Below are 26,464 nucleotides of genomic sequence, written 5' to 3'. Positions count from 1 at the left end.
TCACCACCCTCTAACTAAAGACATTCTCCTCATCTTCCTAAAAGAACATCTTTTAATTCTGAGACTCTGATCTTTATTCCTGGACTCTCCCTCCAGTGGAATCATCCTCTCCACATCCACTCTATCCAAGCCTTTCACTATTCTGTAAGTATCAATGAGGTCCCATCTCATCCTTCTAAACTCCAGTGAGTACAAGCCCAGTGCCGACAAACACTCATCTGTGGAGAGTAGTGGACAGACAATGTTTTGCATCAGGACCCTTCAGACTGATGATTAAACCTGAATAATAGTCCCGATCTGAAATGTCATCTGTCCATTTCTCTCCACAGATGCTTGCTGACTCTTGAGTTCCTCCAGCTGTTTGTTTTTTTGCTCAAGTATCCCTTGTGCTATATAATCTATCTGCTGGTATCTTTCGACCTGCTCACATGGTCTCTCTTTTCCTAATGAGGGCCCTACCGTCAGTGTCCGTAGTTTAAGAATGAAAAGCAACACATGAACTGCCATCACTGCAATTTCTGGACATCCAATACAGAAGGGAATGTTGGAAACCCCAGCAGATCAGGCAGCATCTGTGAAGAAAGAAAAAGTGAATTATTGTTACAGGGTGAAGAATAGTAAGATTAAACGAGAACTTACCAGTTTGAAGTTTGATCCTTATTTTATGAGGAGGAACGTTGAGGGACTACGTGAAGAACCTGCTTACGACGCATGCGTGTCATTCTTCAAAGCAGCGGTGTGGAATCACAGATAACTATAATGACTAAACATAGTAAGATTAGACAACAGATACCAGTTCAGACTATGATCAAGGGTGGGAGCGGAGGGCACGTAGTCCCTCAACGTTCCTCCTCATAAAATAAGGATCAAACTTCAAACTGGTAAGTTCTCGTTTAATCTTACTATTTTACTTCGGAGTCACGTGAGTGACTACGTGAAGATTTTAAAGCTCTGTGATTTCATGCCGTGGAACGAGTCCATGCATCACATCTGCCTTGATTTTTGGGGAGAGTAGAGTTAACAACATTAGACATCAATACGATATTGAAATCCAACAGTAAAATTATGAACACCAATTATTGCCCCTATTTATGGGTCTATTATATTACAGAACTTAAATTTGTTTCTGTAAATGTTTCAGGTTCAATGACTGGTTTGTTATAAAGTTGTTGGAAAATTCCTCCGTTGGCCATCCTGCTGTCTTGAGGATTTGGTCCATTGGTACGTCCAACTTCATAGCTGCTAATGTAGCTGCAGCCCTGGTGGAGTGAGATTTGAAATGCTAGTTCCCACTCCAGCCTATTTAGGACTTGTTTTAGCCATCCAGAGATGGTCTGGACTGTCACTGTTTTAAATGGCTGTTAGTAGCTGATTAAAGTGACATTCCTCCCTTCTGATGATCTTAGTATACTTCAAGTATGATAGTAAGTGTGTTATAATACAGAGACGACCATCTGTAGGGTAGGCCCTGAATTGTTTTTTAGGCCTGCTGACCCCTGTCTGTTCTGTATGACTATTACACTGATGTAAACCTTAAATTCCAGATGAATTAATCATGTTGTCCAACCTTGTTTTCTGTGGTGACTGGACCCTTGTGGCGTGACCAGGACCATCAGCATGACTGTTTTCATAGTCAGTTTCCGTAGGAACAGAGCTGTAGCTGGAGACCAGTTTCTTAACATGGTCAGTACAATGCTCACATCCCACATTTGGGAGTACCTGGTTCTTGGGGACTAATTTTAAAAATGCCCCTCATGAGTTTGTTTACCAGGGTTTGTCCCAACAGAATGCCGCTCTGTACCTTCGACAGGTATATTGACAGAGCACCTCTGGCGCAGTTGATGGCACTATGACTGAGCCTCTAATCGTAATGGAGGCTTGCCAGGAATTCCAGAACAGACGGGATGTTCATAGATCTGTGGGTGATGATTATTGTTGTGACAGTACTTCCCATTACTAGATGATACCAAGTACTGATGTTTAGGTGGACTGTCTGTGACCCGCTGAAATAATTCCGCATTCGGTCCATCAGTCCCAGGTGTAGAAGAGGTGCTTTCAACTCTAAATAAATAGGTTAATATATAATAGTGACGGGTAACTCCCCTTGTTGCGGGAAGACCCAGTAAGTTAGGTCTATGATGGATGGTGATGTATGGTTCTGACCAATGTTGATATCACCAGGACCCATGGTTGCGTAGGGCAATCAGGTATATCAAGATTCGAGACGTGAAGTCTATAGTTTCTTCCTAAATAACCGACTGATGAGGCAAAGGGAGGGATACATAAATGATCCCCCAATCAGCGAAGATACATCTGAACCACTGCCCCAGGTTCTGGCTCCCAAGAACATCATTTGATAACTGGTAAGAGCATGGATGTGAATAGGTCGTTATCTGGTGTTCCATACCAGCTGTTCCAGCAATACATATTTTATCCAACATCCATACAGTGTTTTTAGACTTAGCGTGACCTGTTGTCTGCCACTAAATTCAGTTTCCCTGGTAGTTGGAAGCTGATATCCAATCTCTATCTGGATACGCTATTAATCCAGGTTAATACAGACAGTGACTCTAAGACTATTGCCTGCATCACAGTGTGGAGGTACCCGGTGAACTCACCGCGGCGGATGCCAGCCCGTGTCCATTGTGTGCTGCTAGTATTACATGTATGGCTGCAGGCAACAACATCTCGTTCAGACCGAAAGGTCTGATTGACAAGAAGGATTCAATTCAATTCAATTCACAAATAGTGTTGGCCAGATAGTCACATGGTGTCGATATGTTTCTACCCATATGGTTGACATATGCTACTCCGGTGGTGTTGTCAATTTGTAGATTAACATACTGGTGTTATAACCCAAAACAATTTGACTTAAAGCCATGACTAGCTCTCACTTCCCCAGGTATATATGCCCAACGTTAGTAGTGATGCCTCCTGAGCATTCCATCTCCCCCACAGCTGGAGATGGAATTAGTAGCATCCCAATCCAAGGCCCATCAGTATGTGGTTCCATAGACGGGTAACTGTGTTGGTTGTTTCATAAGTCTGTCAGAATGACCCCCACATAATTTCTTGAGTGACGCGTGTAGCGCTCTGTACTATGATTATGTAAAGGTCCGATATCATGTGGCTGTCACACAGCCCCTAATGCCAATTATTCTACTACCAGTCTGATGGCTGGTTTAGTTCCCTGGAAGCCTCCATAAAGGCTGTACCCTTTCTTACGGCAAAGTACTGCCATGTGAAGAGTGTTAACGGTGGACCGCAGATGATCTGTTGTGTTAAATACATCTGTGGGCACCTTCAATGAGTCCTATATAGCAAGCGTATTTTAATACCATGCTTGCCATGTAGTACCCTAGGATCAATCCCTTAGTTGCACCAAAGGTTCCCATTTGTAATGAATATAAAGTACGAAGTATTCAAATTAGTCAATCGAAGATGAAGTGGCAACCACCTCTAAATTATGAGAAGGATATTTAGGACACGAATTCCTGTGATTCGTGTGGATGTCCTCCATAAGTCCTATAATATATGGGCACTGTAGTTCAGTATGCGCTTTAGTTGTTTCTTTCCCTGTAAGCATGAACATTCAGTTCGGTACATGCTGAACTGGAGGATAATGGAATGAAGAATTCCAAGGTATACCCCTGTACTTCTGAATTTTAAGTGTCGGTAGAATAATTTTATGCATACAGATAGATCTGTTATCCACTACCAACCTCCCTGGTTCCTATTGGTAGGTTAGTTACTATTTCGTCATCCTCCGTGGTCGTTGAGGTGCCGGTGTCTGATGAGGGTAGCACATTTCTCAGGAAGTAGTTTTTAAGACGTTCCTTAATGTGTCCCAGAGTTCCCTCGGTGTGAAGATCTTTCCCTGTTAAGATAAGATGCCTCCAAATTTTAATATTGGAGGTTGGGAGGTTCCAGGTTTTCATCTGTTAGGACTTAGAACATTCTTTCGTTTCAATTCCCTGCCCTACCATGTTTAGGTTGATACTGGGAACATTCAGGTTTTGCAGTTCCCTGTTGGTAAGTGTTTTCCCATAGGTTTTCCGCACCCTAAGTGTACTAGGGATATGTTCTGCTCCCCTGTTCAAGTGGAGCCCAAACTTGACCCCCTATACTCCCCTCTGAGAAGGGAGAACACTGTGCAGCCCTACAAGAGGTACCGCTGTAGGACTTACTAGCTGCCCCTCTGTGACTAGTCTCCATCTCATGGAACTGCCACTTACATGCTCCAACAGCCGCTCCAGCTGGTCCCGATGCTCTCGGGCACCCAACCGGCTCCAATGCACATGATCACTGGCCATCGCGGCTGCTCCTGAAGCCGTTACTCCTGAGGCTGCTCCTGCTGCAGTTCCTGCAGCCACTCCATCCGGCTCCAATGCTCACGGGCAATGGCCGTCACGGCTGCTCCTGAAGCTGCTCCTGTTCCAGCTCCTGCAGCCAGCCCAGGATTGAGTCTCGGTGTTCCCCTCTGATGAGTGAGAACTCTGTGCCGCCCCACAAGGAGTACTGCTGTGGGGCTTATTAATTGCCCACTGTGGCTTTGCCACTTTGGAGTATTTCCACTCTGCAGCCCCACAAGGGGTACTGCTCCTGCAGCCGGTCCAACCGGCTCCAATGCTCTCGGGCACTGGCCGCTCCCGGCTGCTCTTTATCCTGCATGGTGCAGCCGCTACAACCGACCTCGGTGCTCACGGGCACCGGCCGCTCGTCATGCTGCAGCCGCTCCAACCGACCCCGGTGCTCACGGGCACTGGTCGCTCGCGGCTGCTTAATTTCTCCTGCAGCCGGTCCAACCGGCTCCAATGCTCTCGGGCACTGGCCGCTCCCGGCTGCTCTTTATTCTGCATGCTGCAGCCGCTACAACCGACCTCGGTGCTCACGGGCACCGGCCGTCACGGCTGCTAGTCATGCTGCAGCCGCTCCAACCGACCCCGGTGCTCACGGGCACTGGTCGCTCGCGGCTGCTCCTCTCCCGACCGGCCGGGGCCGGCGCGGGAGCGAAGTCGGGAGCGAAATCGGGCACAGCTGTTCCCATTACGGGAGATCAGTGTGCCGTTTGCTGCTGCTGCTGCCGGCTGCCCGCAATTTTGCAGGTTCTCCCCCGCCAGCATTCTCGCTCCTTCCAGCGCTCGGACCCATGTATAGGTCCGTGGGGCTGTAGTCCGAGTCGTCGGAAATGACTGCTCCAGACATGCTCCACCGCTGTCGGCGTGCTCCTGGAGCTGAAGTCGGCTCCGGCTCCCGTTTTAAGGGAGATAGCAGTGCCCCGGCCGTTGCTGGCTTCCTGCAGTTCTGCAGACTCTCCCCAGCCAGTTCTCATCAGCCTTCTGTAGAAAGAAAAAAGGTAAGTAAAAGAAACGACGTTCCCTCACCTTACTGTTGCAGGTTCAACCCCTGCCGTTTGGGAGGAACGTCCTTCCTCCAGCAATGACGAGTTCGAATGCGTGTAGCGTAATGACACGCATGCGTCGTAAGCGGGTTCTTCACGTAGTCACTCACATGACTCCGAAGTAAAATCTTACATCAGAACTCACCAGTTCTGACAAAAACAGTAAGGCCTGTTTATCCGAAGTTGTTGAATGAAATATTAATGCACAAGGGCTACAACCTGCCTGAGACACAAAATGCTGGAGTAACTCAGCGGGACAGGCAGCATCTCTTGAGAGAAGGAATGGGTGACATTTTGGGTCCCATTCCTTCTCTCCAGCTATGCTGCCTGTCCTGCTGAGTTACTCCAGCATTTTGTGTGTAGCTTCAACTTAAACCAGCATCTGCAGTTCTTTCCTACAACCTGCCTTCACAGGAAGCACTGGTCCAGGCTCTCGAAGCCTCCTTAGTTGTTCTGTGTAATATGCAGCATGCGCATTTAGCTAAGATAATAGCTTATGATATTTGCAGTCTCTGCCTCCCTCCGTGGTACAATTTCTCCTTAGGCATTATCTGTTCCCATTCGCCAATCTTATGTTTACCACCGAACAACATTTCTTCAAGCTCTTTTGTTCTATTATTAAATTGTGAAAGAAAGAAATGGACTGCATTGACATTTTGAACTGTGGCAAAATATCCAAAAGTTCCTTTTGACAAAACAAAGTAAACACTGAGCCAATTAACCTATTATTTGGTTTTTACATTTGAATTGCACATTTGATCAAGATTCCATCTCTAAAATCATGCCTAACATTTACTTTACATGACATATCATAATTTAAGGAGTAATTCATTGTACAGAAATTCATTGTATCAAGAAATTCATTGGACTTCAAAAGTTCCTCCAATTCTCCCTTTACCCATTTCCATTGTGTGAATAATTCTCACGAGGTATTGCTTCATCCAATACCTCTCAATTATTGCACTCAAATTTCTATAGCCCTCTGTATTTCAACTTTAATATCAGTCCTCAGAGTCATAGACACTCTGGGCCGGCCCTTCGGCCCAACTTCCCACACCAGCGAACATGTCCCAGCTACACTAGTCTCACCTGCCTGTGTTTGGCCCATATCCCTCCAAACCTGTCCTATCCATGTACCTGTTTAACTATTTCTTAAATGTTGCGATAGTCCATGCCTCAACTACCTCCTCCGGCAGCTCATTCCATAAACTCACCACCCTTTGTGTGAAAGCATTACTACTAAATCTTTTCCCCTTCACCTTAAACCTATTTCCTCTGGTCCTCGATTCCCCGACTCTGGACAAGAGACCCTGTGCATCTACCCTATCTATTCCTCTCATGATTTTGTACACCTCTATAAGATCACCCCCCATCCTCCTGCACTCCAAAGAATAGTCCCAGCCTACTCAACATCTCCCTATAGCTCAGACCCTCTAATCCTGGCAACATCCTCATCAATCTTCTCAGTACCATTATAGCTTGACATCTTTCCTAAATATGGTGCCCAAAACCGAACACAATACTCCAAATGCGGCCTCACCAACATCGTATACTGTATAACTGCAACATGACCTCCTAACTTGTTTACTCAATACTCTGACTGATGAAGGCCAATGTGCCAAAAGCCTTTTTGACCACTCTATCTTCCTTCTACTCCACTTTCAAGGAACTATGTACCAGCACTCCTAGATCTCTCTGCTCTATAACATGCACCAGAGCCCTACCATTGACTGTGTAGGTCCTGCCCATGTTAGACTTCCAAAAATGCAACACCTCACATTTCTCTATATTAATTACCATCAACCACTCCTCAATCCATCTGGCCAATCGATCAAGATCCTGCTGCAATTTTTCACAACCATCTTCACTATCTGCAAAACCCCCCACTTTTGTATCATCTGCAAACTTGTACGTTCTCATCCAAATCATTGACATGGTTGACAAACAGCAATGGGCCCAACACCAAACCCTGAGGCACACCACTGGTCACAGGCCACCAGTCTGAGAAGCAACCTTCCACCATTACCCTGCTTCCTTCCATGAACCCAATTTTCTATCAATTCAGCTATCTTTCCTTGGATCCCATGTGATCTAACCTTCCAGAGCAGCATACCATGTGGAACCTTGGTGAATGCTTTGCTGAAGTCCATATATACTTCGACAGCTCTGCCATCATCAACCATTTTGGTCACATCTTCAAAAAACTCAATGAGATTCATGAGACACGACCGCCCACATACAAAATCATGCCGAATATCGCTAATCAGCCCTTGTCCCTCTAAATGCATGTATATCCTATCCCTCAGAACACTCTCTACTAATTTGCCAACTACAGATGTTAAGCTCACTGGCCTACAGTTCCCAACATTTTCCCTGCAGTCCTTCTTGATTAGAGGCACAACATTTGCCACTCTACAGTCTTCTCCTGTGTTTAAAGACAACTCGTAAATTTCAACCAGAGCTCCCGTAAGTTCCTCTCTAGTTTCCCACAATGTCCTCAGATATATCTGATCAGGCTCTTGAGATTTGTCTACCTTCGTACAGGATAGTATCTTCAGCACCACTTCGACCATAATACTGACCGTCATACTCCAAGACATTTCCATTGACTGCCCCAAGTTTCCCCGTCATTCTGTCTTACTCCTCGGTAAAAGCAGAGGAGAAATACTAATTGAGGACCTTGCCCATCTCCTATGGCTCCACACAGAGTTGACCGCTTTGATTCCTGAGGGGTCCCACTCTCTCTCTAGTTACCCCTTTTCCCTTTATGTATTTATAACATCGCTTGTGATTGTCCTTAATTCTATCTGCGATTGTCCTTAATGCAATCCATTAGCGAACCTCCTGATTTCTGACATGATGTAGTGGGAGGTCACCAGTGGGAATACTGAGACCAGAATGGTTGACTTCCCATAGCCACAATTACATCTCACTTTGTATTGGTGTTGGTAATGGTCACACATAATACAGTGAAAAACTTGATTTTACGTGCTATTCAATGAAAAATATCTATGCATAATTCCAATCAAAACCTTGCCTGTATACAGCAGTTAGTAGAAAGAGAAAGGAAACAGGGTGATAATATAGTATCACAGCTATGGAGAAAGTGCAGATAAAATAAACAAGTGCAAGGACCACAGTGACGGAAGTTAGGGAATTGGGTATACATCCTTAGCTTGTGACAGATCCATTCAATAGACTAATAGTTGGGAAGAAGCTATGTGAGGAATGATTCTAAACATGGGAATCTTTTTCTCCTTGATGCTGTTTGATTTCAGTTATACGTGCAGTTGTGGTCACCCCATTACAAGAAGAATGTGGTGCCTTTAGAAAGAGTGCAGATGAGGTTTACTAGAATTATGCCTAGATTAGGAGCATTAGCTACAAGTAGAGGTTGGACAGACTTGGATTGTCTGGAATGGCAGAGGTTGTGGGGATATTTGATACACTTAAAATTATATATTTCCTGGGATAGAAATATCAAATATTAGAGGGCATAGGTTTAAGGTGGGAGGGGCAAAGTCTAAAGGGGAGATGTGAGGCAAGTTTTTTACACAGAGGATGGTGAGTGCCTGGAACATGCTGCCAGAGATGGTGGTGTTGGAGACTGATGCGATGGTGGCATTCAAGAGACTTTTGGAAAGGGACATGAATATGCAGGGAATGGAGAGATATAGGTTATGTGCAGGCAGATAAGGGTTGGTCTTATGTTTGGCACAGAGAATGTGGGTTGTCGGCCTGCTCCTGTGCACTTACCGTTCTATGTTCTTTGTTTACACCAGTATTCCTAGATGCCATATTAAAGTATCTTCCTGAATTCAAAGACTGTCATTCCTGCCTCACCTTTGTAATTTAGCTATTTGATTATATTTGAACCAAGGATATGAGGTCTGGAGCTGACCAGTCCTGGTGAAACATTGAATTGAAAATTGGTGAGCACATGCTGCTGTATAGCATTGAATAGCCTGACACCTTCCATCAATCAGATGATGATTGAGAACAGCTTGATGGAAACAATAATTAGCCAGATTGAATTTGTTCTGCATTTTATGGACAAAACATAGCTGGAATTTTTTTTCACATTGTCAGAGAGATGAATAATGTTGTGGCCGGACTGAATTAGCTTGATTGAGATATATTTATTTTGGGATATCTCAGTATTACACCAGCATGTTGCACGGCCCCATAATCTTTGCTACATCCAGTCCTCTCGCTTGTTTCTATATATCATGTCGAGTGGCTTGAAGTGGTAAAGGCTAGCTTCTATGCTGGTGACAACCTCAGAAGGACACCAAGATAGATTATATATTTGTCTCTTCTGGCTGAACAGAGTTACACATCCTTCAATGGCCTTTGGCTCGCACAGATTAGGCCCCACCATCGTTGAGGATGCGGATGTTATTGGAACCTCCTCCTCCCTTTAGCTTTTTAATCATCCACCATAATTTTAGAACAAATATGACAGAGCGTTTATTTATGGCATTGCCTAGCTTCATCTATTGCATGCTTCTTTTGTTATTCAGCATTCATGCAGTTCTCTACTGCAGCTTTGGCATCTCATGTTTAGATATGTCTAGTGCTGCTCCCAATGTGTTATTTTACTTTAAACTTTAGAGAAACAGTGCAGAAAAGGCCCTTCTGTCTATTGAGGCCGTGCTGACCAGCGATCACACCGTACACTAAAAGGCCATTCTCACGTTGCGAGTTGACACAAGAGGTAACCCGAGTTAAACCTCGTGGTAATAACGTACGATTAGCGTACGGCATTCGTGGACGCAACGTAGTGCATTGTGGCGCTAACGGCAGGTACTCGTGTAACTTGTCGACTCTTGCAAAAAATCAAACATGTTTGAAATTTTCTGATGGTGTGCAAGGTACGTCTTGTTCTTGGGGTGGCAGATGAGGGGGCGCAGCTCGGGCTGTGGGCGAACTGCCACTTGTCGCCGTAGCGGCCCATCGGGGAGCGGATTCCTCTGGAGTTGGAGCGGGGCTGGGCTGGAGTTGCTGTTGGCTGTTGGCCTCTGGGTTCTCCGTGCTTGCAGTGGGCCTGGTGGGCCTGGGGTCGGTGTCCCGCTGGTCCTGATGTCTCCGGCCCCCCCCTGGACAGGAGCTGAGACTGGGAACTGTACCGCCCTTGCCCCCTCCCTCTGCAACTGCAAACAACCACACTCTCCTGCTCACCTAACCCACCCATGTCCCCCCCCCCACCCCCCACCTTTCCATCCCAACTCCAGTCCCGTCCCCCTGGGAAACTGAAGGGAGCGAGGCTGGCAGTTGACTCACGGCTATTCTTGTAATTCCATTTCAAGCAGGGTGCAAGGCCACCAAATTCAAATGCAGTTTCCCACCATTTTATCTGAAATCAATATACAGTGCAAACAGGAAGTTGTGAAGTTTAGAATTTGAATCATTTGCCATTTCAAACCAACCACCACCAACAACCATTTGCTGTGCTTTATTTCAAACCAATCACCACCAACAACCATTTGCTGTGCTTTATTCCAAACCAACCACCACCAACAACCATTTGCTGTGCTTTATTTCAAACCAACCACAATTTAATTTTCAAACCACATTAAAGGCACTCAAGGTCAGTAAAACCACACTCACAGTTTAGTAGACATGTGTTCAGTGTTATTCACAGCTCAGACTAAGAGACGTGACGCTCTCACTCCCCCATCTTGCAGCGACTGACTGAGGCACCCAACACTTCCGGGGTTTAGTCCCTCCGGAAGGGGCGTGGCCTTCAGGAGAGAGAATCTCAACATTTTGTAAACACTAATAAATCTTTTATTTTTCATTGATGGGAAAAATCCTCTTGCCCTGCACAGCAGAGGGGGACTCTGAATAAGATAGCCAAAAATCACAGCAGTAAGTGGCAGCATTTTTTCTAAAATCAATATACAGAACAACAGGAAGTGGTCAAGATCAGACTTTTAGTAATATAGATGCCAACAGTAGCTAGCCTAAACATAAATGGCTCCTACACACTGACTCTTGATTGTTCTACGTATACAACAAAACAATTACCAATAAACAATAAAAGGAGCTATAAAAACTTAAATATATTCAAAAAAAGTTATGTACTATGTGTTGGCATCTAATCTTCTTTAGTAATTCTTCAATCTTCTTCTCTTCCTTCTTCTTATCCTTATCTTTCGAAGCCAAGCTACAGCAGTCTTCAGATTCCTCCATGATGAGAAATAGGTGATCAGAGAGTCTGTGGGGTTCAATGGGTCCTTGACAATGACGTTAATTGTGATATCTTGCTTGATTTCTGGATCATTAGCAGAGATTGCAGATTCCAAGTTAATACTTTGGCCATTCTCTGTCTGGTTTACAGAGAAACTCTGATCCATTGATCCATCTCTTACAGCTTAAGAAGCGGTCTGCTGTTAGTCCTCTAGAGGCTTCATCTGCAGGATTTTCCATTGTGCGAACATATCTCCATTGAGATACATCAGTAGCATCCCTTACAAAAGAGATCCTGTTTGCTACAAATGTTTGGAAGCGTTCGGTTTCATTGTTGATGTACTTAAGCAGATGGATGGATTTGTCCAGTTAAAGCTGTAATTCCTTTCGCAGCATTATGTCCGCTCTGACAGCTAGGACTGCTGTGCAGCTCCATTCTGGGAATTGTCATTTGTTTTAATGGTGCCACTCTGGATTTCCCCATTATGAATGCAACATGCACTTCTTTGTTATCATCTTCCAGTCTTAGATATGAAACAGCACCATAGCCACTTTTGCTGGCATCTGGTAAATTTGGTGCTCAAAATTCTAAAGGGTCGTATATAGAACCAACCACGGACAAGATGCCCCGTCTTGTGCATGGCCATTCCTGTACAGCAATTCTGAACTTGAATACATCTGTTTCAACGCACCAGTGCAATCCCAGTGCTCTTTCCATTGACAGTCCTTGTCCAAGTCCAACTCTCTGGTCTCCTTTGTTCTGTTTTCTTGTGGAATGGATGCCAATACAGCACAGCTGTTGCTGATCCACTTTCACAGCATGAATCCTCACATTTGGCAGAGAGAAGTCAGGTCTCTTGCCATTTGAACTGCTTCCTGTTCCGAACGCATGGATTTTAAACAATCATCTACATAGAAGTTGTTCTATACTGTGTTTGTCACCTCTGCTAGAAAGCGAGCTTTGTTGCCTTCAGCATAGAAACATAGAAACATAGAAAGTAGGTGCGAGAGTAGACCACCAGGTCCGTCGAGCCCGCACCGCCATTCGCTCATGGCTGAACACTAAACAGACACACTTACCCACAAACAGTAGACACAAGACACAGAACACAAGACACTACCCTCCCCTTTATACCGCTATCACCCCTCTCCACCCCAAGAACCTCGTGATCTCCTGGGGGAGGCAAAAAACCGGATAAAAACCCAGGTCCAATTCGGGAAAAAAATCCGGGAAATTCCTCTCCGACCCCAATCCAGGCGATCGACACTTGTCCAGGAGATCACTCAGGTCTTACTATACTAACCATACCTAGGTCCATATCCCTGCCCTCTCCCCGTAGCCCCTTATCCCCTTGGCAGCTAAAAAACCATCTATTTTAGTCTTAAATATATTTAAAGTTTCTGCTTCCACTGCTCCCTGGGGCAGTGAATTCCATAAATTAACCACCCTCTGGGTGAAGAAGTTCTTCCTCATCTCAGTTTTAAAAGAGCCCCCCCTTATTCTGCAACTATGTCCTCTAGTTCTAGTTTCCCCGATCATTGGGAACATCCTCGGTGCATCCACCCGATCAAGGCCCCTCACGATCTTATATGTTTCAATGAGATCGCCTCTCATTCTTCTAAACTCCAAAGAGTAGAGTTCCAGCCTACTTAACCTTTCCTCATATGTCAATCCCCTCATTGCAGGAATTAATCTTGTAAACCTTCGCTGCACTGCCTCCAGGGCTAGTACATCCTTTCTTAAGTATGGACCCCAGAACTGTACACAGTATTCCAAATGTGGTCTCACTAATACTGTGTACAGCTGCAGCAAGACCTCCGTGTTTTTATACTCAATCCCCCTAGCAATAAAGGCCAAAACTCCATTGGCCTTCCTGATTGCTTGCTGCACCTGCATACTAACTTTTAGTGATTCATGTACTAATACCCCTAGATCCCTTTGCGTTGCATTACAACGCAGCTCCTCCTCATTTAGAAAATAACTTGCCCTATCATTTTTTTTCCCAAAGTGAATGACTTCACATTTATTAGTATTAAATTTCATCTGCCAAGTTGTTGCCCACTCACCTAGCTTATCTATATCCTTTTGCAGACTCTTCCTATCCTCCTCATCCCCTACTTTTCCTCCCATTTTTGTATCGTCCGCAAATTTTGATATATTACACTTGGTTCCCTCCTCCAAATCATTTATATAAATTGTGAACAACTGGGGTCCCAGCACTGACCCTTGCGGAACCCCGCTAGTTACCGGTTGCCATCCCGAGTATGAACCATTTATCCCCACTCTCTGCTTCCTATTTGTTAGCCAATCCTCTACCCATGCTAATATATTACCCCCAATCCCATAATTTTTTATTTTTAGCAATAGTCTCTTATGTGGCACCTTGTCAAAAGCCTTTTGGAAGTCCAAGTATACCACATCCACCGGTTCCCCTTTATCCACCCGGGTTGTTACTTCCTCAAAGAATTCGAGCAGATTCGTTAAACAGGACTTCCCCTTCACAAAACCATGCTGGTTCTGTCCGATGAAGTCATGTTTATCCAAGTGCCCCGTTAGTGTTTCTTTAATAATTGTCTCTAACATTTTACCCACCACCGATGTTAGACTAACCGGTCTATAGTTACCCGCCTTCTGTTTACTTCCTTTTTTAAATATAGGTGTTACATTGGCCATTTTCCAATCCACTGGGACCGTTCCTGCCTCCAGGGAGTTTTGGAAAATTATCACCAATGCATCCACAATCCCCACCGCTATCTCCCTCAAGACCCTTGGATGTAATCCATCAGGCCCAGGGGATTTATCCTCCTTCAGTCTCATTAATTTCCCTAATACCACCTCCTTGGTGATCTTAATAGTATTTAGCTCCTCCATTCCTACCGCCCCCTGTTTATCCAGCGTTGGAATATTTTTTGTGTCTTCTATGGTGAAGACTGATACAAAATACTCGTTTAATGCCTTTGCCATTTCCATGTTCCCCACCAACAACTCTCCAGTCTCACCCTCCAATGGACCAACGTTCACCTTAGCCACCCTTTTTCTTTTTATATAGCTATAAAAACTCTTACTATTAGTTTTTATGTTGTTCGCTAAATTCCTTTCATAGTCTATTTTCCCCGTCTTAATTAATCTCTTAGTTATTTTTTGCTGAACTTTAAATGCTTCCCAATCCTCTACCCTCCCACTATCTCTGGCTACCTTATATGCCCTTGCCTTCAGCCGAATACTATCCTTTATAGTTTTACTGAGCCATGGCTGACTGTTCTTACCCTTACCCCTTTTTTTCTTCATAGGAATAAATTTTTCTTGAAGGTTATACAGTATACCCTTAAACGTACACCACTGCTCATGTACCGTCTTATTCTTGAGTCTGCTATCCCAGTCAACTTTGATCAGCTCAGTCCTCATACCTTCATAATCCCCCTTATTTAGACTAAGCACCCTAGCCTGAGTTTCAACCTGCTCCCCTTCTATTTGAATATGGAATTCGACCATATTGTGGTCACTTGTTCCCAACGAGTCCCTAACTATGACATTTTTAATTAATCCTGCTTCATTACACAGGACCAGATCCAAGATTGCCTCCCCCCTTGTCGGTTCTGTGACATACTGTTCTAGGAACCCGTCTCTAATACATTCTATAAACTCTTCCTCTAGTCTACCCTGCCCAGTTTGGTTTGCCCAATTAATATGAAAATTGAAGTCCCCCATGATTACAGCAGTTCCCTTTTTACATGCGTCAACTATTTGCAGATTTATGTTCTGACTAACAGCGTCACAGCTATTTGGAGGTCTATAAATTACACCCACTAGTGTTTTTTTCCCCTTATTATTCTCTATCTGTACCCAAGCTGTTTCACTATCCTGATCCTTCAACGCAATATCCTTCCTCTCTATTGCCGTTATTCCCTCCCTTATTAAAAGGGCCACCCCTCCTCCCTTTCTTTCCTGTCTATCTTTCCTAATTGTCGAGTACCCCTCTATATTTAACTCCCAGTCCTGATCCCCTTGCAGCCATGTCTCCGTAATGGCCACGATATCATAACTATATATACTTAATTGCACCGTTAATTCATTTATCTTATTTCGAATACTCCGTGCATTTAGATAAAGCACTTTCAGATGATTTTTACTACCCTTCCTTTCCGTTTTTACCCCTTTTACATCTAGAGCTTTATCTTCACACATTCTGTCTCCTGTCTCATTTTGACTTACCGCTTCCCCACTGATACCCTGCTCTATTTCCTCTACCCCTGCCGTTATTACCCCCCTTGATACCTCCCCCCCGCTACTTAGTTTAAAGACCTCTCTACTGCCCTAGTTATATGATTTGCCAGGACCCCAGTCCCAGCACCGTTCAGGTGAAGTCCGTCCTTACAGAACAGATCCCCCCTGTCCCAGTACTGGTGCCAGTGGCCCAAGAAACCAAACCCATTATTCCCACACCAGTCTTTGAGCCACGCATTTAGCTTTTTAATTTTACGTACCCTCGCCGATTTGGCCCGTGGCTCAGGTAGCAATCCGGAGATCAGTACCCTCGAGGTTCTGCTTTTTAATTTATTCCCTAACTGCTCAAACTCCTTCAGCAGATCCTCCTTCCTCGTCCTTCCTATGTCATTGGTCCCCACATGGACCACGACCACTGGATCCTCCCCCTCCCACTGCAAATTTCTCTCCAGCATCGCAGAGATATCCTTAACCCTAGCACCGGGTAGGCAACACAGCCTTCGGGACATGTTCTGCTGGCCGCAGAGAACCTTATCTACCCCCCGAATAATACTATCCCCTATCACTACGGCATTTCTTCTAACTCCCCCCTCTTGAATGGCCTCCTGATCCACGGTGCTGCAGCCAGGTTGCTCATCCCTCCCACAGCCCCTGATCCCGTCCTTACATTGAGTAAGAGCCTCGGTCATGCTCGTCAGGGACAAGGGCTGTGGCTCCTGCCGCATCTCCTCCTGGTTCCCCCTACCTGCCTCGCTTATGGCCACACCTTCCTTTCCTTGCTCACTGCCTACTGAATTAGTTAAACTGGTCGGTGTGACCATCCCCTGGCACAAAACATCCAGGTAATACTCCCCCTCCCTGATGTACCGCAGCGTATGAAGTTGGGTCTCCAGCTCATCAATGCGGAGCTGGAGTTCCTCTAGCCTCAAACACTTACTGCAGCTGTAGGGATCTTCTACATCAATGGTGTCGACAAATTCCCACATCTCGCAGTATTGGCACATCTCCTGACCGCCCATCTTATATAAGTAATTAACTGGTCCTATTTAAGAATCCCCTACTGTATTGATACACCCCTTATTTATATAATCCTACCTCCTATAAATGGGAAAGTACTCACCCCAGCCGTAAATTACCTACTGGTTTGGCTGTCTAGTGGTAATTCCTTCCGCTCTTCCTATCTGGTCCACTGCTCCCTTGCAGTGCGTGGCAAACCTCTTTGCCTCTGTTAGTCTCTGTTAGTCTCTCGAGTCTCTCGAGCCGCGGCTCCGTCCGTCCGTCCTCCCTCGGCGACAGCACCTGTGGCACCGCGGTCGTGACGTCCCTTCCGTTCCTGCAGAGCCTTCCTGTCCTGGGCGGAGTCTGCAGCTAACTGTGTGCTCACGTCCGGTAGGTCAGCCTCCGTCCGGTAGGTCAGCAGTCTTCCTCAATGCAAAGTTTGCACAACTTGGTGATGACACTGCTCCAAAAAGATGTACCTTCATCCGGAATTCAACTAGATCCTGCTGCACATCACCCTCCGGCCACCACAGGAATCGCAGATAGTCAACATGCTTTTCTGATACCTTGACCTGATGAAACATTGCTTTGATATCAGCCATCAAAGCAACCGGTACTTGTCTGAATCTGATGAGAACTCCAATGAGTGAGTTGGTAAGGTCTGGACCCTGCAGCAGTTGGCAGTTAAGTGATGTTCCTTTGAAGACTGCTCCACAGTCAAATACCACCCTTAAGGATCCTTTCCTTGAGTGATACACCCCATGGTGAGGGATGTGCCAGAGCTCTCCATCACTTTACTTCAGCTGGCCCACTGGTACCATTTCAGCCAATCAAAAATGATTGTCAATCATTTCTGTGAGGAAAGATGTATGTTCATCATGAAGTTCCTTATTCTTACCAAACCTGCGTTTCAGGCTCTGGATGCGCCGCTCTGCTATGCAATGATTATTTGGCATGCTGACACTTTCTTGTTTGAAAGGTAAGTCTAGACAATAGTGTCCATCTATCATCTTTGCTGAGTGGTTCATAATATCCAAGAACTTTACATCTTCTCTGGACATGTCTTCTGTTTCGATGCTGGTTCTTTCATTGAAGTCGTGATTGTATTGCTTGACCAGTAGCTCCTCTAGGTTTACAATGGATATTCGATTGACAGCAGCAGCAGGATAGCCATTTTCATCCCTGCTTTCATTGTCTCTTCTGAGGGGACCATAGATGACCCACCCCAGTAGTGTCCTCACGGCACACTGTCCATCCCCTTGGACCAGCTCCCAAGGTTCCAATCTCTTTGAAGCATTGGTCCGAATGAGTAGATCAATGCCAGAGTCTATTTCAGGAATCTTGATATCCTTCAAGTAAGGCCATTGTATCAGCTCTTCTTGTCTGGCAATGTTTAGCTGAGAAACCAGCATGGTCTTATGTGTGAACACATCAGATAGAATAAAATAGAATGCCTTTTATTGTCATTCAAACAGCTTGGTTTGAACAAAATTGCATTTTCTACAGTCTTACATTACAAAAAAACCCAAGACCCACACTTAAAACAGTTTACATAAACATCCATCACAGTGGATCTTCAACACCTCCTCACTGTGATCGAAGGCAACGTCTTATCTCTTCCCTTTGTACTTCTCCCACGATCCAGCAGTCCAACTGCAGCGTTGATGCGAACTGGGGCTCCCGATGTTAAAGCCCCCAGCGGGCGATGGTAAATCCTGTGGCTGTTTAAGCCACGCCGGGTGATGTTAGGCCCAGCTTCGTGTCCTTTAAACCCCGCGATTCCAGCGGGAGAAGTTGCCGTTGCGGGTGCTCCGAGAAGCGGTTTCCCACCAGGGACCTGCGAGCTCCCGATGTTACTGTCCCCCGGGCCTGCGGCTGGAGCCTCCGAAGCTCCGGAGTCGGGTCGCAGCCGGGCGCCACCACGGCTCTTCCCGTTCCGAAGTTGGCTAGCTCCGCGATGTCAGGTTCGCAGGCTCCGCGACTGGAGCCATCAGGTTGGTCCCGGCCGCAGGCCGCCGCCGGCTCCACGATGTTAGGCCCAACGGCATCGGAGACCTGACAGGGAAAAAGTCGGGTCCCCGAACGGGGATGAGACTAACGGTTTCCCCCACCCAACCCACATATATACACAGCTAAAGAAAAAAATTAAAAAACTAGACTCAAGACATACATTTAACAAGACAAAAATTTTAAAAAGACAGAAGGACCGTAGTCGAGCCGCTGCCGATAGTTGAATAAAATCGTCTTTGTCCAGACTGGATATTTCCAAATCTGAGATATGATGACTGATCACAGCCTTCACTTGGTTCATTGTACGCAAGAGAATACTTGTCTTTTGTGCTGTAATGTTCAACCTTCCCATCAAGCTTTCTGTGCAAAAGGTAGATGAACTTCCATGATCCAAAATGCGTATGTTTGCAACACTGTGTCCCCCTTGCGCCTTTGTACCTGTATTGGTACAATGGAGAAGATGCAGGCTTCTTCACCGGCCCCAATATGCCCACACATATGAGGTGAGGGAACAAAATTACTCACAATTGGCTTCTCATTCTGCTCTGTAAGCTCCGGCTTCTTCTCTTTGTTCTTTTGTTCAATGTGCAGTATTTCAGGATGATTTTGGTTGCACACATCACGTCCTCTGTCATCCCAGATCCTCTGGCCACTTATATATCAGGAAGATTGTTTGTGTCCTCCTTAGTGAAGACAGAACCAAAGTACCTGTTCAACTCATCTGCCATTTCCTTGTTCCCCATAATAAATTTACCTTTTTCGGTCTTCAAGGGTCCAACTTTGGTCTTAACTAATTTTTCCTCTTCCCTCTTCAACTGGAGTTGGGAGGGAAAGGTGGGGGGGGGGGGAGGGAGGGGAGGGAAGTGGGGGGGGGGTGTGGGGGGTGGGGTTTGTAGCAATAGGATTGTTTATTTAAGTACTGTTGTACGGGGGACTGTTTTAGAGGTGACACCGGGCTCGTGACACAGCATGGAGGATGACTGCACAAAGACAATAAGCAAGACTGCTTTAATCGTCCATTATGTATAGTCCAGAAAGAGCCAGAACATAATGAAACATGGTGGCAGCGGTGGGATGGACGTCGAAAATTGTCAGAATTAACTAGAAAAGTGAAAGTTTAGCTAGCTAGCAGCAGGCTAACGTTAGCCTTACAGAAGCCGGCAAAGAAAAAAAAAAAAAACAACAGCTAGCTGACAGCGATGGAAGGGCTAAAACCCCCTGGAACTTTGGTTTCGGACTCCAACAACTTGGCGAAGTCATGGAAAAGTTGGAAGGAGGAGTTCACACTGTACATAGACCTTACCATGCCAGACGCCGAAGAGACCACAAAAGTCAAGCTATTCAACTATCTCATCGGAGAAAAAGGCAGAGAACTTTGGGCAACTTTGTCGAGTGCTAGCCCTTCAGCGAGGACCACAGTGAGTTAAATGATCATACAGTTTGACGAGTACTGCAACCCAAAGGTAAACGAGACTGTGGAAAGGTACCGATTCTTCATGAGGAACCAAGGATTGGATGAAAACGTGGACAGCTATGTAACAGACTTGAAGATACTTGCTAGTAGTTACAATTTTGGGGACATTAGAGATTCATTGATTAGAGATCGACTTGTGTGTGGTACAAATAGCTCAGCACTGAGGGAGAGATTACTCAGGGAAGAGAAGCTGACTCTTGAGACATGCCTGCACATTTGTAGAGCTACAGAGCTGTCAAGGGAGAATAGCAGAACACTGCAAGGACAGACAGTGGAGGAGGTACATGCACTGAAACAGGCAGAAGAGAGACAAAAAGACAATGAGATACTGTGCAAGTTTTGTGGTAGAACACACGAGAGGAATAAGAAAAAATGCCCAGCTTTTGGAAAAAAGTGTAAGAAGTATGGAAAGGAAAATCATTTTGCAGCTCAGTGCAGATTGAGACAAGAGAGCAGTAGGAAAACTAAGAAAGTGCATGCAGTTACAGAGCAGACTAGTGACAGTGACTCTTATGAGGATGTCAACTGTATAACTGAGGCAAATGGAGAGGATGAAACTGTAAACCAGGTTAAAAACAGCCACAGTCAGGGCCAGCAGCTCTTTGCAGGAATGAAGATAGGGGAAAAGTTAGTTGACTTCCAGATAGACTGTGGGGCCACCTGTAATATCATCTCCATTGATCTACTAAACCCAGACACACAGTTAGAGCACACTGAGAAGGTGCTAGTGATGTATAACAACACCAAGTTGACTCCTCTGGGTACATGTAAGGTTAAGGTCAGAAACCCCAGAAACAACAAGCTGTACCGACTAGAGTTTCAAGTGGTTGACCAGAGTAGCAGAATCCCTTTACTGGGCAGAAAAGCCAGCGAGGCAATGAAGTTGATAAAAGTACAGTACGAGAATATTCTGGCTATAGACAACATAGTGAAGAAAGAGCCGAGCCCAGTGACAAAGGGAGATAGTGGCAAACACGTGACCATGGACAAAATAAATGAGGAGTTTGAGGATGTGTTCACCGGAGATGGCTGCATGGAGGGTGAATATAGAATAGAGATAGATGACAGGATGCCGATGGGAATAAGCCCAGCACCTGAAGTGTTCCAAAGAAAGCTCATGCAGGCCCTGGAGGGCCTCTCAAGAGTCTGCGTCATAGCAGATGATGTGTTAATCATGGGGGAAGGAGCAACACAAGAGGAGGCAGGAAAGGACCACGACGAGAAAGTCAGACGCTTTCTAACCAGGTGCAGAGAGCGCAACATCAAGCTGAACGCGGACAAATTCAAGCTCAGACAAAAAGAGGTACCCTACATAGGTCATCTGCTCACGGCCGAGGGACTGAGGGTTGACCCGGAGAAAGTACGGGCAATCAGAGAGATGCCAAGGCCAACGGACGTGAAAGGGGTACAGAGATTAGTTGGGATGGTCAACTATCTTTCTAAGTTCTATGACCACCTTTCAGATGACTCTGAGATTCTGAGACAACTCACGCGCAAGGAGAACATGTGGGAATGGACGGACATCCAAGAAGGAGCGTTTCAAAGACTGAAAGACAAAATCGCTAAAGCACCAGTTCTACAGTACTACAACAAGGAAAAGGAGTTGACACTTCAGTGTGATGCATCTGACACGGGACTGGGGGCCGCCCTGACACAGAAAGGTAAACCGGTAGCATTTGGTAGTAGGGCATTCACACCAACTGAAAGGGGCTATGCCCAAATAGAGAAAGAATGCTTAGCCATAGTGTTTGGGATGGAATAGTTCCATCAGTATACTTATGGTAGAGAGGTCACAGTACAAAGCGACCACAAGCCTCTAGAAAATATACACAGAAAGCCATTACTTAGTGCACCTAAGAGACTCCAGAGAATGCTACTCAGGCTGCAGCAGTATGATATCAGTGTGACCTATGTTCCAGGCAGGGACATGCTACTTGCAGACACGCTGAGTAGAGCATACTTACCAGAGAGCACTAAGGGAGAGAATGAGACAGATAAAGAGACTGTGAACATGGTCAGCTACCTACCCATTTCACCAGAGAGGCTGAGTGTCATCAGGGCTGCAACACAAGATGACACTTGCAGACACGCTGAGTAGAGCATCTAAATGGTGGCCGACTAGGAAAAGGAAAGATGCAGCGAGACCTGGGTGTCATGGTACACCAGTCATTGAAAGTGGGTATGCAGGTGCAGCAGGCAGTGAAGAAAAAGAATGGTATGTTAGCTTTCATAGCAAAAGGATTTGAGTATAGGAGCAGGGAGGTTCTACTGCAGTTGTACAGGGTCTTGGTGAGACCACACCTGGAGTATTGCGTACAGTTTTGGTCTCCAAATCTGAGGAAGGACATTATTGCCATAGAGGGAGTGCAGAGAAGGTTCACCAGACTGATTCCTGGGATGTCAGGACTGTCTTATGAAGAAAGACTGGATAGACTTGGTTTATACTCTCTAGAATTTAGGAGATTGAGAGGGGATCTTATAGAAACTTACAAAATTCTTAAGGGGTTGGACAGGCTAGATGCAGGAAGATTGCTCCCGATGTTGGGGAAGTCCAGGACAAGGGGTCACAACTTAAGGATAAGGGGGAAATCCTTTAAAACCGAGATGAGAAGAACTTTTTTCACACAGAGAGTGGTGAATCTCTGGAACTCCCTGCCACAGAGGGTAGTCGAGGCCAGTTCATTGGCTATATTTAAGAGGGAGTTAGATGTGGCCCTTGTGGCTAAAGGGATCAGAGGGTATGGAGAGAAGGCAGGTACGGGATACTGAGTTGGATGATCAGCCATGATCATATTGAATGGCGGTGCAGGCTCGAAGGGCCGAATGGCCTACTCCTGCACCTAATTTCTATGTTTCTATGTTTCTATGACACAAAGTTACAGAGTGTGGCAAACAGAATACTGTCAGGGTGGCCCAAGAGAAAAAATGACTTACCAAGTGACATCAGGCACTACCACACTTTCCAAGATGAACTGAGTTTCCAGGACGGCATAGTGTTCCGAGGAGACAGAGTTGTGATACCTGACGCACTCAGGGTGGACATCACTCACAGGATCCACTCCTCTCACCTAGGAGTAGAAGGATGTCTGAGGCGAGCGAGGGAGTGTGTATACTGGCTTGGAATGAACGAGGAGATCAAGACCTTCATCGCCAAATGTGACATATGTAGGTCAGTGGACCCAAAGCAACAAAGAGAGACACTACATCCACATGACATGGCCAGCAGACCCTGGGCCAAGGTAGGAATGGACCTTTTCTCCTTTCACAATAAAGACTATCTGATAACAGTAGATTATTATTCAAACTTTTGGGAGGTCGATTATCTACCTGACACTAAGAGCAACACAGTGATCAAAAAACTCAAGGCCCACTTTGCCCGACAGGGGATTCCTGACATTGTTATCTCGGAAAACGGACCCCAGTATGCATCACAAGAGTTTCAGCACTTCAGCCAGAAGTGGGGCTTTGAACACAGGACATCGTCGCCGGGATACCCGCAGAGTAATGGGAAGGCGGAGTCAGCGGTAAAGACAGCCAAGCGCCTGATGCTGAAGGCTGCAGCGGCGAGACAGGATCCGTACTTGGCAATGCTGGATCATCGCAACACACCGAGCCAGGGCCTCAACACAAGCCCGGCACAGAGACTCCTAAGCAGGAGGACCAGGACCCTGCTTCCCACAAAGGACACTCTGCTGAAGCCAGAGGTGACACACGACGAACAGGGACTTAAATACAACAGACAGAGACAGGAAAAGTACTACAATCGCACAGCAAAAGACATGGACACTCTGAAAAGAGAGGACAGTGTGAGAGTACAGCCCTGGGACACACACAAGGGCTGGAGACCAGCGAGAGTGGTCCAACAAGTGAGCCATAGATCGTATGAGGTGGAGTTAGAGTCAGGAGGTGTTCTGAGACAAAATCGTCACCACCTCAGACACAATCTCACCACGCTCACACCAACACAAAACACACCCACACCAACAGTGACTGAGGCGGCCATACCGCCAGAGGGCCCAGCAGAGAACCAAGACACGGTCACCAGGTCAGGTCGACAAGTTGTCAGACCCCGCTACCTGACAGACTATACTCAGTGATTAGAGTATGGACTATGGGGGGGGGAAAAAAAAAGAAAAAAATGAAAATGTGTTGTTGATGCACTTGTTGGAAAACGGATGTTTTGAACTGTTGATTTATTATTGCTTCTGTTGTTAGATCTGTTGTAAATGAGCAGAACATATGGTACGTTTGTTGCACTAGAATACCTAAGGGAAAGAGACTAACTTGAAAAAAGAAAAAGAAAGATGTAACAATAGGATTGTTTATTTAAGTACTGTTGTACGGGGGACTGTTTTAGAGGTGACACCAGGCTCGTGACACAGCATGGAGGATGACTGCACAAAGACAATAAAGATCTAGTAAGCAAGACTGCTTTAATCGTCCATTATGTATAGGGTGATTTCACGAAAGGTCACATGGAGCGTAAATCCCCACTCACGTGACCGAAAATTTTAACTGGGGGACAAGCGTCACTTCCGGTACATGTTAGTTGATGGGAAAACACGCACTTTCACACCCGTTAAAAACATCGAAAACGGCCCGTTTTTGAGCTGCAATTAAGTGAGCCAGTCGGGGTGACCGTGAGGAACAACTACCTAAATTTACAGTCCAAAAAAAAGATAGAAACTAAGGTAAATACAAGAGGAGCTGAAGGGGCCGAAAAGGCGGAAGTTGATAGCGGACATTTTTCGTGGAGATTAATGATCCAAAATATCGGGAATTATCGCATCTGCTCGCTGCATTTCATCAAAAGTGGCATTATTGACTTTGTTATCTTTATTCATTTGTTAGATGAAAAGTATTAAAAGTTAGAAATCCGCCAGTAAAATTGCAAAATCGCCCATGGTTCTCGGATGGGTTTTACCATGCAAAATGAACACGCTTCTGAAGCTCCATTTACCATTTAAATAATCGTAAACTCTCAATGCGTTTGGAAATCAATTGGAAATCAACTATCCTGCTCACAGTGGGTGCCCAATCAGGATTGTTGACATCATTCCATGCTGCAGGCTTGTCTGTTATTAGATGAAAAATAAATAAGTAGTTTGGGTGATTGTGCAGGCTTTAAACAAGAAACATTGAGAAATATATTCTGGCAAATAATAAAATCTCCTGATTTTGTCCAATTATCAGCTGACAATTATCCCATTCCTTAGCTTGCATCTGAGTAAAATTGATTTCCAAACTTATCAACTTCCGCCTTTTCGGCCCCTTCAGCTCCTTCTTGAATTTACCTTAGTTTCTATCTTTTTTTTGGACTGTAAATTTAGGTAGCTGTTCCTCAGGGTCACCCCGACTGGTACAGTTAATTGCAGCTCAAAACCTGGCCGTTTTCGATGTTTTTAACGGGTGTGAAAGTGCGTGTTTTCCCATCCACTAACATGTACCGGAAGTGACGCTTGTCCCCCAGTTAAAATTTTTGGTCACGTGAGTGGGGATTTACACTCCAGTGACCTTTCGTGAAATCACCCTATAGTCCAGAAAGAGCCAGAACATAATGAAACAGGGTTGGGATGACTTAGTATGGGAGACAAGTGTAGGAGAGGTGTACTGACTGTATGGGCAGACACTTTGGTAGTGATTGCCCACCAGTCACAAAAGCCGCTGTGTCTCCCTGTCCCTGGGATAGCAGGGGGCAATCAAACAGCACAATACCCCCCTCCCCCTCCACACCAACATGAAGGACAACGATCCCAAGGCTTTAGCGTCAGAAACAGCGGGCAGGCAACAATCACCCGCCATAACGCGAGAGAGATCATGCACTATTGTCGGTGTTTCTGTCTTTCTCCATCTCATTGTTGGCCCTGTCTGTCCCCACCCCCACCCCTCTGCTTCCTGGCCATGTGTGTGACCCCTTCCCTCCCCTCTCCAGCTCCCCGCCCATTGCACCGGGCGCGGGGGCTTTGCACCGTCTTCACGTCGGCGACGCCAGCAGGTCAGTGCCAGTCGCCCCGGGGCAGGTGCTCGGGGGCTCTTTCCCAGCGTGGCCCCGGGGGGGGGGGGATGGGAGTCAGCGGGCACGCCGGCTCTGCCACACCATGGGCCGCCGCCAACCAAGCCACCCGTCCACGTCCACACGCTCGGTAGAACAGGAGCTGAGACT

The 26,464-nt window shown here is 45.9% G+C and overlaps 1 long non-coding RNA gene across 1 annotated transcript; it reads left to right on the top strand.

Annotated features, from left to right (window-relative positions):
- Positions 1 to 18,626: 18,626 nt before the first annotated feature.
- Positions 18,627 to 23,102, top strand: LOC116971099. The gene is made up of 3 exons (XR_004411400.1): positions 18,627 to 18,811; positions 20,800 to 20,804; positions 23,072 to 23,102. It is a non-coding gene; the product is annotated as an uncharacterized LOC116971099 (long non-coding RNA).
- The last annotated feature ends 3,362 nt before the right edge of the window (positions 23,103 to 26,464 follow it).

This window comes from Amblyraja radiata, chromosome 3, assembly GCF_010909765.2.
Source record: "Amblyraja radiata isolate CabotCenter1 chromosome 3, sAmbRad1.1.pri, whole genome shotgun sequence".
NCBI classification, from domain to species: domain Eukaryota; kingdom Metazoa; phylum Chordata; class Chondrichthyes; order Rajiformes; family Rajidae; genus Amblyraja; species Amblyraja radiata.
This window is presented reverse-complemented; position numbering and strand designations above follow the sequence as displayed.